Source organism: Camelus dromedarius, chromosome 2 (genome assembly GCF_036321535.1).
Source record: "Camelus dromedarius isolate mCamDro1 chromosome 2, mCamDro1.pat, whole genome shotgun sequence".
NCBI lineage: Eukaryota > Metazoa > Chordata > Mammalia > Artiodactyla > Camelidae > Camelus > Camelus dromedarius.
In genome coordinates, this window is record NC_087437.1 from 13,875,659 (window position 1) to 13,889,024 (window position 13,366).

The following is a 13,366-nucleotide window of genomic DNA, read 5'->3' on the forward strand; positions in this document are numbered from 1 at the left end:
AACTAAGACCACCACACAGGTGGAAGATAATTAGTACATGCTGACCACAAGCATGTAGACCCCGGACTGGTTGGAACCAGAAGGTCAATGATTAAGATTCCTGAAACATCACCCTGTTACCTCACCACCAAACAATCAGAAGAAAGTCATGCACACTGCAGCCCTCATACCAAATTTTGCTTTTAAAAACCTATCCCTGAAAGCCATCAGGAAGTTTGTATCTTTCGAGCATTAGCTGTCCATTCTGTTGCTTGACACCCTGCAATAAAGGCTGTACTTTCCTTCACCACAAGCCAGAGTCAGTAGATTGGCTTTGCTGCACAATGGGCAAGAGGACCCAAGTTGAGTTCAGTAACATTTTATTGCCAAAAGAGCAGTTGAGGTAAATTTTAATGAGAGAAGGACACAGAAAGGCCTTTTCCTCAATCAGTTAATATTTCAATAACAGTTTCAAATTGTTAAACCACAGAACAAGTATTTCATTTTCCCTCTTTATCCAACTCTGATAATATGGTCAGAACTAGATAACTTCCTATAATTAACTGGAAGTATTAGGGAGGAAGAAAGTTTCCTCCACCTCCTAGGTTCTTCTGGATGGTTTAAGAATTTAATCGACATGAGACAAATTAACAGAAGAAAGTCAAACAAAGTTTAATAACATGTATACATAGGAGAAAGCTAGGAAAATGGAGTAACCTGCCCAAATGGCCAAAGCCCTTACCTTAAATACCATCCTCAGCTAAAGACAAAAGGATGTTGAGGATGGAGAGAGTCAGTTACAAGAAGTTCTAGGAAAAGTAGAGTAAACAAGGATGATTTCATTACAGATTTAAGTCACTGCCTACTTTATCAATAAGAGTTTCTAGAGATTTATTGTCCTCTTTTTCCAGGATCAGAGAGGAAGATGCCCTTACAAAGGGAGATTTCCCTTACAAATATAATGTTCCTTACAAAAGCACAAGTCCTACTTGGTTTTTAGAGAACTTCTGATGTCTGCGGTTTCTCAGAAAAAAAAAAACTGCTTAAAACAATAAGCCAAAGAGACATATTTTAGGGTGGCAAATTCTGCTTACCTAGAAAAGCATGCTTTTGTTAATATAAAATATCATACATTCAAAGTCCTTTATATATGAACATAATTATACTTTCTTTAAAAAGACATTTTCATTCACATTAATGATAAAATTAGAGTTCCTAGGGTAGGATTCAGAGAGCAGGGGAAGCCAGGCTAGGATTTTTTTTTTTTTAATGTGGAAACTATATATGTGCAGATACATATGTCTATATGTTAAGAAATCCTCATGTCATAATTTGCTAAATGTTGTCAGTAACTTCAAGTCTATATGTTAGTAAGGTACAGAAGAACACAAAAAACTAAATGTATGCAATGAGATAAACTTAAAAAAAAAACTACTGGAGACAAATAACAATCACATAAGAAATTAAAATCAAGTCCAATAGAAAAATGCTTCTGTGGGAGCTTCCAGTTTGCCAGCTTAACTGAAAAGTATTTTCCAACAGTATGTGTCTGCATAAGACCTTCTAAGCAGCACTGTCCAAGAGAAGTTTAATAGGAGCCATATATAAAATTTTATATTTTTTATAGCAACATTTAAAAAAAAAGAGAAAGAAATGAAATTAATTTTAATGTCTTTTTAACTGAATATATATCCAAATTATTATTATTTCAACATGTAATCAATATAAAAATTTTAGTGCAATATTTTACATTTTTCATATTAGATCTGGTGTGTTTTATAACTTTGTTTCAAGTGTTCAATAACCACGTGGGGTTAGTGGCTACTATATTGGAAACAGTCCAATTTTGCTAAATTATATAGAGTTCCTAGGGATTCATTTAGGATCTGGGCTTTGACATAATTAGGTAGGTCAGTTTAACAGTAATAGGGAGCTTGATAAGAAGGTACTTGTCTTATGCCTAAAACATTAAACCTCTCCTGCCTTGTATACTAACTTATGCCACTGATAAAAGCTATTGATATCTAAAAAGCTGTGAAATATTGTATGCATATATCACACAATTTGTAAATTTGATATGTGCACACTATGAAAGTATCAGAAAAGCTAATGCATACTTGGATTTTCAATAAAAGATAAATCCAGAAAGAGAAATTTGAGGGTCATGCCTTGTATTTGTGACTCTTTTTCAAAAGAGTAGGGTGGGCTGAACTTCATTTAACAGAAGAATAGGGAAAAAAGAGACAAATCCTCCCACTCTTCCTGACTGTCTTACTCAGTTCTAGTGTTTTGAGAAGGATACTGGCTAACTTGTGCAAATCAATTAAGACCAACCACGGGAATTGTGAAAAGGCTTGCAACTACATCCTGTAAGCAACAGTGAAAAGCAGTACAAATATGGTTTCTGAAGCTGAGAAGCTGTGGCCAGGGTGGTTAAGTAGAGAGATAAGCAGAGGAGGCAATGGAGGAGATAGGATTCACTGTACTGGCCAATACCTAAAAAGGATGTCATAGAAGAGGAAAAGGCAAAAAGCAAACAAAAAAGATACTTAGGAAAGTTGGCTGAACTATTTACAATAGCCAAGACATGGAAATAACCTAAATGTCTATCCATAGATGACTACATAAAGAAGTTGTGGTATATTTATACAATGGAATACTACTCAACCATAGAAAAGATTAAAATAATGCCATTTGCAGCAACATGGATGGAACTGGAGACCATCATTCAAAGTGAAGTAAGCCAGCAAGAGAACGAAAAATATCGTATGATATCACTTATATGTGGAATCTAAAAAAAAAAGACAAATGAACATATTTACAAAACAGAAACAGACTCATCAACATAGAAAATAAACTTATGAGTACCAGGGTGGGAAGGGGGCGGGAAGGGATAAATTGGGAGTTCGAGATTTGCAGATACTAATCACTATATTTAAAATAGACAAACAACAAGTTTATACTGTATAGCACAGGGAAGTATATTCAATATCTTGTATTAACCTATAATGACAGAATATGAAAAGAATATATATATGTATATGTATGACTGAACTATTATGCTGTACACCAGAAATTGACACAAAATTGTAAACTGACTATACTTTAATTAAAAAACAAAAACAAAAAAGAAAGTTGTCTGAATAGAAAGAAAGTAGTTTCTAAAACTGCAGTGAAAAAAAAAATGTCTTGGGAGACAGGAAATCTTCCACCATATGGGATGGAGCGGGGGTTGTGGGAGCCGCTCATGATGCCTGAGGCTCTTCCTAGCTCTAAATACAGATTTTATTTACACCAAATATTGAACATAGAGGTAGTGTGGAAGTTTAATAGTTCACTAGCCTTGATATTGCAAGTCCTGTAACTAAATCTCAGCTCAGCTTTGAGGATTTAGGTCACCTTGGGCAAATCTCTTGGATTCTCTGGGTTTGCTCCCTCTAAAGTAAAAATAATACACCCTGCACCTACTTCTGGAAATACTGAAAGGCTTTGCAACTTACAAGATGTTACATAAACACAAGTTTCTGTTTCCATAGGATAAGCCAAGAAGGCCCCTTAACTCAGCCTTCCTATTTTTTTTTTCTTTCTCACCCCTTTTGACTCTTATTTAGGGTCCTGCTCAGTTGCAGCAGGGGTGGGACGCTATGAGGCTTTCCTGGGACAGCCCTCTCACCCGTATGTCCTCCTCCTGCCTCTTGTTTATAGAAAAACTTTAGCCACCTAGGCCTTCCCCGAGTTCCAAAGAATACATTTTATCAGAGACGTGAGAAAACACAGAAACAAAGAGAAACAGTCAACTAAGACAAAATAGTTTAGCCATTAAACAAATTTAAGGATCTTTAGTTCCTCCTTAAGGACTATACATAATATTCTGAGCCTTATTCTCTTCTAAGTGTTTTGCAGATATTGAAACCCACACCAGGTGAAAGAAGTTAATTGTATGCTGCCCACCAGCATGTAGATCCCAGACAGGCTGGAACCAGAAGGTTGATGATGTTGACTCCGGATTACTGCACCACCAAGGAACCAAAGGAATGTCCAGGAGCTGATCACACACCCTACAACCTTCTCCCTCACCTTGTCTTTGAAAATCCTTCCCTGAAAGCCACTGGGGAGTCTGGGTCTTTGAGCATTAGCTGCCACATTTCTTGCTTGGCACCTACAATAAACGCTGCACTTTCTTTCACCACAACCTACTGTCAGTAGATCGGAATTTTTTTGCGCAGGTAAGTGGACCCAAGTTTCTTTGGGCAACAAACTTTTTTCCTGGTCCCACCCCTTCAATGCATCTTTCCTTATTGCTGCAATACAGTAAAGTCTACTGTAAGGGTAAATGCAGTCTTTTTCTGTCCCGAGGTAAGGCAATGGGTCAAGGGTCAGGAAGCAAAAATGTGTAAGAGCCATTGCCTACGTTTTTCATCCTGAAATTGCCATCTCTTAAAAAACGAGCCAACCACTGAAAGGAATTCCAAAGAAAACACTATTTCCAGATTGCTCTGCAGAGTATTAAATCTCTTATCAGAGACCTTTGACCCTCATAAAATATCCATGCAGGCCACCCTACACCACCCCTCTTTTGACATTTGTAGCAGAATCACTTACTCTTGAACTCTATAATCTTGAGAGTTCAGGTCTGAGAGTGGAGCCTGAACTTCTTTAACCAAACCTTTACCCACAGATGACACATACTGTCACCTCTTTTCTCTAACCTGATTCCCCTCCCCCAGCTTCCATGTATGTTCAGGGAGATGGTACCCAGGGCACAGGCTCTGCAGTCAGATTCTTGGACTCAAACACCAAGTCCACTACTGTGGGGAGGGGCCCTCAGTTTATCTGAAAAAAGGATAATTCCTACTTCACAGAGTATAGGATTAACTAAGCAAACCCATTGACACGTGATGAGTAGACAATAAATGTGAGCTATCAGTATTTTTTTTCTGGCATTCCCACCGGCCAAATGCCGTAGGCATGTCCAAAGCTTTAGTCTCTGCCACCTCCCAAATCAACCGAAATTTAAACCCTTTTCAGCTACCTTCTGGGTTAGCAAAAGCAAGTGAACCCGCTGGCTCGCAATCCTGCCAAACCGGGCGGTAGGCTGAGGCTTCTCACTGCCTCGCGGATACTCCATGGCACTTGAAGTCAAGGGCCAGACTGGGTAAACGCTTTAAAACAGGACTTCAGGGGATTAAGTGAGCAACACCCGCACCGCACAACGACCACCCACGGGTCTCAGAGCCACACGCCAGGGGCGTTGCCCTGGGAGACCCGGCCAGAGGGGCGTGGCCTCCCAAACGCGCGCGCCTGGGGCGTGGCCTTCTCAGCACGCGCAGAGGGTCGGGTTTCCTTCAAGCGCTGCTGCGTGGACTCCGGACCCCACAGCCACCTCGTGATTCTGCGCATGTGTAGCTGCGTTGAGGGAGAGGGGCGGGCGGACCGGCCGGCGGAACGCGGAATTTCCAGGGAAGGGGACGAATAGGGCGGGGAGGGCGGGGAAACACATGCGAGCGGGCGGGGCTGAAGGCGGAAGAGTAGAAATCAGCTGACCGGGTCTCGTGACGGCCTGGGCGGGGGCGACGCAGGCGTAGTGGAGCGCGGTCGCTCAAAGCCTGAGCGAAGATGGCGGCCTCCAGAGCGAGCCTCTGAGAGGCAGAGGGAGGAGGCGGAGGAGGCGGGGAGGCAGCGCCGCTGCGGCACCAGAAACCCGCGGCAGCGGAGCTACAGGGCCCCGCCGGGGAAAAGGGGAAGTGGTGAGGGAGAGGAGGTGGAGGGCGCCTCATCCCACTCTGGACGCTGAGCCGGCTGCAGGAGGAGCTCGGGCTGGAGCCTCTCCAGCCTCCCACGAAGGTAAACCACTACGTGCATCGGACCCTGGGGCTCCGCTTTAATCCGTCGCCACCCCGCGGGGACTTGGGGGACGAAGGACAGGGAAAAAGAGGGGTGGTGTCTTGGCCGCCACAGCCTCCAGCAGTTAAGGAAAGCAGCTTACCCTCCCCCCAGGCTGCTGGTCTGGTTCTTCTCCTTGGACCCCTCCGTCCCTTCCGGCTGAGTGACATTCGTCCAGAGCCCTACCTTGTTCAGCCCCACCTTCTTTTTGCCTTGTTTTCCGTTCACCACGGTCCCCCCAGTCCTCCGCACATCCTTGCCCCACACACCCCTTATTCCTCTCTGGGCTCCGCCCTCGGGATTCCCTTCTAGCCTCCTAGTCTGAGCACTCTTCCTGCGGCGTGCCGGCAGCTCTTGTTTCCTTGGGTCAGCGACCCTCCTTCCTCCCATGTCCCGCGTAGATTTGGACTTTATTCGCTTAGCTTTGTTTCGTTTTATTAGGAGATGGGGAGTACCCGCGTCTGTTTCTTCTCTAGCCCCTCCCTTTTCCAAAATCAAGTTTTTCCCCGGGGCTTTTCCTTCCTGCAGGGTAGCTTATTCACACTGGCCTTTCTTCCGCTGCTGATTTTGTTCCTGAATGCGGCCTTTGGAATCGGTGAAATAGGACTTAGACGCTCAGTGAAGTGGCTGTTAAACGCGGATTTGACTTGGTACACTTAGGAAGTGTGCCTTCCCTTAAATTGTGTCCATGTTGTAGGCTGTTAAGATAACCATTCTAGTCTGAGATTGATTCCTTTGTCACTTGCTTAGGGTGGAAAATTTAAAATCTCTCCGAAATGTGGCGATGGTTTCCCGAAGTAGTAAGTGCTGTTTCCCTCTCTGCTCTTCCCTTTGACCCAGCCCTGATTCCCCTCTTCCTGATGCTGTTGCCACACCGTGAGGGACTTTATACTGTAGGGTTATTTTGAGCGTCTTGGAGTGTAGTGTCTTTGGGAAACAGTTAAATTTCAGACTGTTTCTTCAGGACCTGTCCTGAAGATTGCCTTACTGTGTTTTCGTTCTCACTTTATGGATCTGGTAGATTTCTAGGTTTGAAAGTACTGTCTGCAGAGTTTGAGGAAATTACTCACAGAGGTCAGGTTCATTACTAGTACTCTCTGAGTTTATGGGAATATGAAACAGTACTTGCCTTAAACAAAAAAAGAAAGAAACTTTAGAAAACTACTTGTCAGTGATTGGGTGTCCTAAAAAGACTTGATTTCACTATTCTTTGGAAAGTGCTTTACTGTGTGACATAGTTTAGAATATAAGGTAAGACCTTGTTAGCATTTTAAATATAATGTGAGATCATGTTTAAGCAGCTATATCTCAAACTTTGCTTTTGCTATTAGTATTACAATGGAATATAAGCCCATCCTTGTTTAGAAGATACTACTTTATACTACTAGTTTGAAAACAGGAAGTAGAACATTAAGGGAGGAAAAGAAGAGTCAGGGGGTTATTAAGAGAGAGGAATGTAAAGCTTTAGTGCAGTTCATGGAAAATACCCCCTTTTGTATTCCACTGGGAGGTAATGGATATTCCTCTTTTTCTAAAGTGGCAGTATATAGTCTAAGATGTGTGAATGTTATCAGGGAAAAAGTTACGGAATCATGGGAAGCATGAGTTATAAGAATTAACTTTATCCACAAATAAAAGGTGGTTGCTTAGGTGGAGTGAAACAATACTGGCTTTATTAAGTTTGTAAAAAGGTTGCTGGTGGAGTCTGGTTCTCAATAGATACTAAGTTACAGTTGAAATAAGAATTTGACTAATTTGGCTCCATTCCTCAACCAGTTCTATTCACACAGGTGCCTTTGAGCTTTGCATCACATATAAATTCCCCCTTTTTCTGTGATTTAAGTACTTAAAATTAATAAAATAGCAGCAAGTCTATGCAGATAAGCTAGCAAAAATTTTGTTGCTACTAACAGTTTTAGGCCTAACTTTAGTTCATTGTAATGTTTAGCAGTGGTTAAAGGGGAGTTGTTTTGAAAGAGATCCTTTAACTCAAGTGTTTTTCAACTTTCATCAAACCCAGTAAAGACTCCCTTTTTATTTTAAATAATTGGTAACACCTCCTTTTACTATCCTGAAATAGTTTGTAAATAATATAACCACCTTCTGGCTTTGGCCCTGGGACAAAAAGAAGCTTTGCTTCCACTATTACAACAGAAAAGAACTGAACTAACTTCAAATTTATGACTTTTTTGAAACCTATTAAAGAGCTGAGGCCATAGAGCAAACCACTGGCTCAACATTTAAGGAGAGAAAAAGTAGATACGAATTTATATTCACCTTCATTTAACACAGCTGGACAATGGTAAAAAGAGTTCAGCTAGAATAGCTGATAAGTTGATGAAGGCTGACCACACCTTCTTCCAGTCTCTTTATCTACGAACCTCACTGGGTACTCCTAGAAAAGATTTGAAATGAGCCCTGGGGAGTGACTCTTTTGGTGCTGACTTAGAGGAGGGGAAGAGCAACAGAGCTTTCAGGAGGGGCAAGAAGCTCTGCTCTGACCCACCTCATCTCTTCTATGTACCCTTAATATTTGGAGAGAAGGGCATCTCTGCTAGCAGGCCCTGTTGTTGAGCATTCATTGATCTGGGGGGAGACAAGAGAAGGGAGAAAGACTCTTTTCTGCGAGAGGGGCACTGAGCCCAAAACTGTGGCCTGAGGAAACAGGAGGATCACACCCCTGAGATCCAAAGACACTGTATGCCTAAGACTAAAGCTTAATCAGAACAAACTGTACCTCCAACCTCCTGGCACCAAGAAGCTCTGAATAACAAGTAACTGCAGAATACTACTAGAAGAACAAGATTATAGAAAGAGGCATAGGGCAAAGAATCAAATAGACATTGCTTTAGTAAACCATCCGCCACCATAGGAACGAGCTCTTCTGTAGATATTTGAAGCCTCTGGTACACTGAGAATAACCATAGCAACAGCAAATCATAAACCCAGTCCAATTTGTAAACAGATTAACGCCCTATACTGAAGACCTAGCAAAGAAAAGGTGTGCCCATTTTCAGTCGCAAAAATTATTTACCTGTGTCTCTGCTGTTCTATACAACATGTCCAGCTTTCAACAACAACAAAAAAATTATGAGGCATACAAAAGGCAAAAAACCATTCCCAAGAGAAAGAGCAATCATCAGAACTACTTTAATATAAATGCTTTATCTGGTAAGGAATTTAAAATGCCTGTAATTACGTTAAAGGTATGAAAAAAGTGAGCAACATACAAGATCAGAGAGGTAATTTCAGCTTAGAGTTAGAAACTATACGAAGAATCAAAAGGAAATGGTAGAAATTTCATTATGTATTAAAAAAATACAAAATGCCTTTAGGCTCATGTATAGATTTGACACAACCAAGAAAAGAATCAGTGAACTTGTAGATGTCAGTAGAAATTACCCAAGTACAAAAAAAAAAGTTTGAAAAAAGAGCATCCAAGAGCTTGGGGATAATATCAAACATTTAATATACGAATAGTTGGAATCCCAAGAGAAAAGAGCAGAAATGTTGAAATATTTGAAGAAATAATACAGAATTTCCCCAAATTAATGTCCGCATCAAACCACAGATCTAAGAAGCTTAGAGAACATCAAGCAGGATAAATAACTACCCCTAAAATAACCTACACAAAACATACCTAGACATAGTGAATTCAAACTGATGTAAACAAAAGGCAAAGAGAAACTCTTGGAAGTAGCCAAAGGGAAACATTCTATACAGAGGAACAAAGTGAGAGTTACAACAGAGAAACAAGAAAACTGAGTGACAACTTTAAAGTACTAAAAGAAGAAACAGTAAAAATCTTTCAAAAAAGAAGGCAAAATATAGATACTCTGAAAAGCCATGAGAATTCAGAGTATAATCTCTCAGTTTACATATGTGCATTCCTGGAAAATCGTGTGTGTATTAAACTGCAAAACATAATTTGTGATTTATATTTAAATAAAACTAAGTTCTGCGATTAAATATAAATAGGCTTTTACCTACGTGAATGACTGCTTGGATATTTGAAAGTCACTTGAGGATAATTTGTGGGACTGTCTTGTACTTTGAGGAGGTATCTAGCCCTTGTACTAAGTCCTAGTAATGTTTTTAATCATAGTGTTTCTTGTGGGGCAGCATTCCCCTCCTTCCCCAACCCCTACTTTAATTCAAAATTTTAATCAGTGATTTTCAACACATTTTTCTGCTTCAGCAGGGTTCACATGAGCTCAGTACGTGCCAGGCAATAACGTCTCTTGTCCTATGATGTCATTCTAGTTCTGGGAACTTCTTTAAACATCTTTTTTTTTTTTTTTTTTTTTAGGGTATATCTTTGTAGCAAGTAAATTAAGCCAATGCGATTATGATCATTTTTGTTAACTTAAGACACAGTTACCTGTGCAGAGTACATTTAAGTATGGTTCAGTCAGTAAAACCAAACATAATTTGCCAGTAGTTCTTTTCTGATGCTCTTAACTATTCAGCAGCCTACATATTTGAGTTTTACTTGTACATTTATGGACTACTTAAGATTGAATGGTCTCTAAAATCTAAAATCAGTGGGATTTTTTTATTTTTTTTTTATAGTTTCAGCACTTCAAATTGCCCTTAGAAGTAGACCACACTGCTTAAGCAATGTTCACATATATAGCACATACCATTGGTAATATCTTTTTTTGCAGTTGTGAGTAATAATTTGACCGTTTGTTGAACAGATTGAAAACAAAACTCCTAAAGCAATCAAAAATAATTATCTTAATGTTCTGATTTTGTCTGAGTTCAGTTGCCAGAACATAATGGAAGGGTTGGCAAGGTTATGAATGTAGGAGACTTTCTGTAATACTTAATAAATTCTATACTAATTATATTAAAAGTTAAATTCTTACACTAGTGCTATAGGGTTTCGCTCTCCCTCAGACTTCGTCAAGATACAGGATGTATTTGATGTTTATCAAATCTTAGAGTAGAAAAGCCATTTCCCTCCCCAAACTTACCAGCTGCTGGGTTTGATTTTAAAAGTGAAATTTTCCTTTTTTAAGTTAACTGGTAGATTTGGGAGTTTTCTATAAACTGTGGAGCATTATGGCAGACTTAGGAATAGGGATATTTCTGAAAGAGCCAAGCTAGAAGCCTACATGTTGTTGCTATTTTGTATCGGGTAAAAGAAAGGGAAATTGTAGCCACTTAAACCCTTTGGTTTTTGAAACTTACTATTATAAAGAGAACAAGGTTTGGATATTAAGATGCTTACTGTAAAACTTTTTTCAAGTTATATTTGTTACTTGTTTAGGAAATTTAGTCCCCCATTTTGCATTTACTATAATGATAAGAAAAACAAGTTAAAATGTGGCAATTGAAAATCTCTTTTACCATTAGGGTCTACTTAGCATAACAGAGCAAGATTATTAAGTTCCTATGAGCTGAAGAACAGTTTATTGAGCAGCATTACATTTTGTTCTTGCATGAACTACATTAGACTCAAAGAGAAAATGAAATAGAAATTATGTCTAAAAAGTTTTAAGAAAGTATACGAACTAAAAATATGTAAATGATCAATACCACAGATTTCACAGAATTGCTTGAGAGAACACATTTCTTAGGTTTTTCTTTTTCCCCAAGTGAATATTTCAAGGTATTTTTTAAGTTTTGAAAAGGGAAGAGTCCTAACCATGTGTATTTCCTGGAAAAAAATAATATTTTTTCTTTTTACATCAGATAGAGGTTTGTTTTGTGAGAAATAAGAATTATTCCCTCAGATGGACTCTAAAATTTGAAGAGATAGGTATCTTTTTCAATATTTGATTTGCATTGAAAAGAAAAGACCAACCAAAGTAACGGCTGTAGTATGTATGCTTGCTTTTCCCCGCACTGAGATCATGGTAAATGTTCTTCAGATTTAGGGGGTTGCTTTACTTATTTATTTATGGTTCTTTTTGGGAGGAGGGTAATTAGGTTTATTCATTCAGTTTTCTATTTTTTTAATGGAAGTGCTGGGGATTGTTTTTGAATTTCTCTTGCCCTTTTATTTCATGAATATATATTCAGTTTCTAATTGGAAAGGAATGGAATTTTTAAAGAGAATGGGATCTTAGATTTTTTGCGCTACCCTGTGGTGGCGGAAGTATGTGAAAGTTCATTTTGATGTGGCAGGCAATGTAAAGGTTTCAGTATTATAACTTTGGGGCAATTACTTGGAGATATGATTGTCAGCTGAAATTTGGTATTACTACTGGCTTTCTTCTCTAACAACACATTTCTCTAGAGTTACCGGGTTCTTCAACAAGTTAAGAAAGCTAAGGTAGGGTGTACTAAACCTTTGTGATCTATTTTGTAGCTGTTTAAAGATCCCTGTGTGGGGGGTGTCATATACATTACATGTTCCTGATTGTTGTGTATTTAGAAGGAAATGCTTTTGCCTATACTTGAGTTATATATTAAAAGATGAAAATTAAAAATTAAAGAAGAGGGCTAAAGTTCATACCCATTTTCTCTCATACACAGCACATTCTAAGGCATTCTAGTTGTAGCTTTTTAATCTGGGTAAAAATTAATGTTCTGTTAACCATTTATTTTTTTTACCTTTTATTTGAAACTATACTAACTTAGTGACATAATTTATTCAGGTTTTGAATCCACTTACAAGTCAAACTAGGTCTTAAGAAGCCAGTAATAAGGGATTCTCTCTTCAGTCATTACTCAGGATTAGTTTTTGCCTTAGCGATGGTTCTCCTTCCCTCTGCATTTTCAGTAGTGTATAGATACATGAGGAAGTATCAAGTTCGTAAATCAGTTTCTGTTATGTGAATATCTTATCATATTTTCAGGTGTAGCTTCACAATGTAGCAGAAAAAGTGTGAGAGAGTGGTCAGAAAATAAAAGCAAATGCAGTTTTCCCCCAACATATAAGTTTTCACCTGCAACCAAGTTGAAGGAACTTTATATTACACACCCGTACACTCGCCTCCAAGATTTTCACATTAACAGTTTACTGTATTTCTTCATCACATCTCTATCCATCTTATTTTTGATGCATTTCAAGACAAGTTCATGCCTTAAATTTATTACTTGAGGGCAGATTTAATGATGAAAGAACAAATTCTTTCATTGTACAGATTCAAAGTTGAAAAAGTAGTATCTTATCTGCTCTCGAAGTTGTCATATTTGTATAAAAATCACTTCCACTTGGTTATGAAAAATATATGCTTTGGAGGCAAATAGCCATGATTAAAGCCAATTCATTCATTCACTAGTGTATTATTTTTCTGAGTATACTCATTCATCACTGGCTAAATAAGTGCTCCGTTTGAGTTTTTACTTAACACAAGCCATGCACATACACAATTTTGCTGTGTGTGCAAATTCTTTTGCTTATAGCCTGGCTGTAATGTGCTTGGGTGCCTGTAGTGTCGAGTCCTTTCATCCTGCTTTTTGTTCTAGGTATCTGTTTAATCAGTGGACTCTCAAATACTGCAATTTTGTGTCAAAATCATGTCATCCAAAAGATCATTCTTATTTTATC

At 38.9% G+C, this 13,366-nt stretch overlaps 1 protein-coding gene across 1 annotated transcript in view; it reads left to right on the forward strand.

Moving 5' to 3' along the window:
- The first annotated feature begins 5,572 nt into the window (after positions 1–5,572).
- DNAJC13 (DnaJ heat shock protein family (Hsp40) member C13) overlaps positions 5,573–13,366 on the forward strand; it is a 109,670-nt gene continuing 101,876 nt past the window's right edge. The window contains exon 1 of the mRNA XM_010987812.3: positions 5,573–5,823. The gene's annotated coding sequence lies outside the window, so the exon portion shown is untranslated. The remainder of the gene's footprint in view (positions 5,824–13,366) is intronic.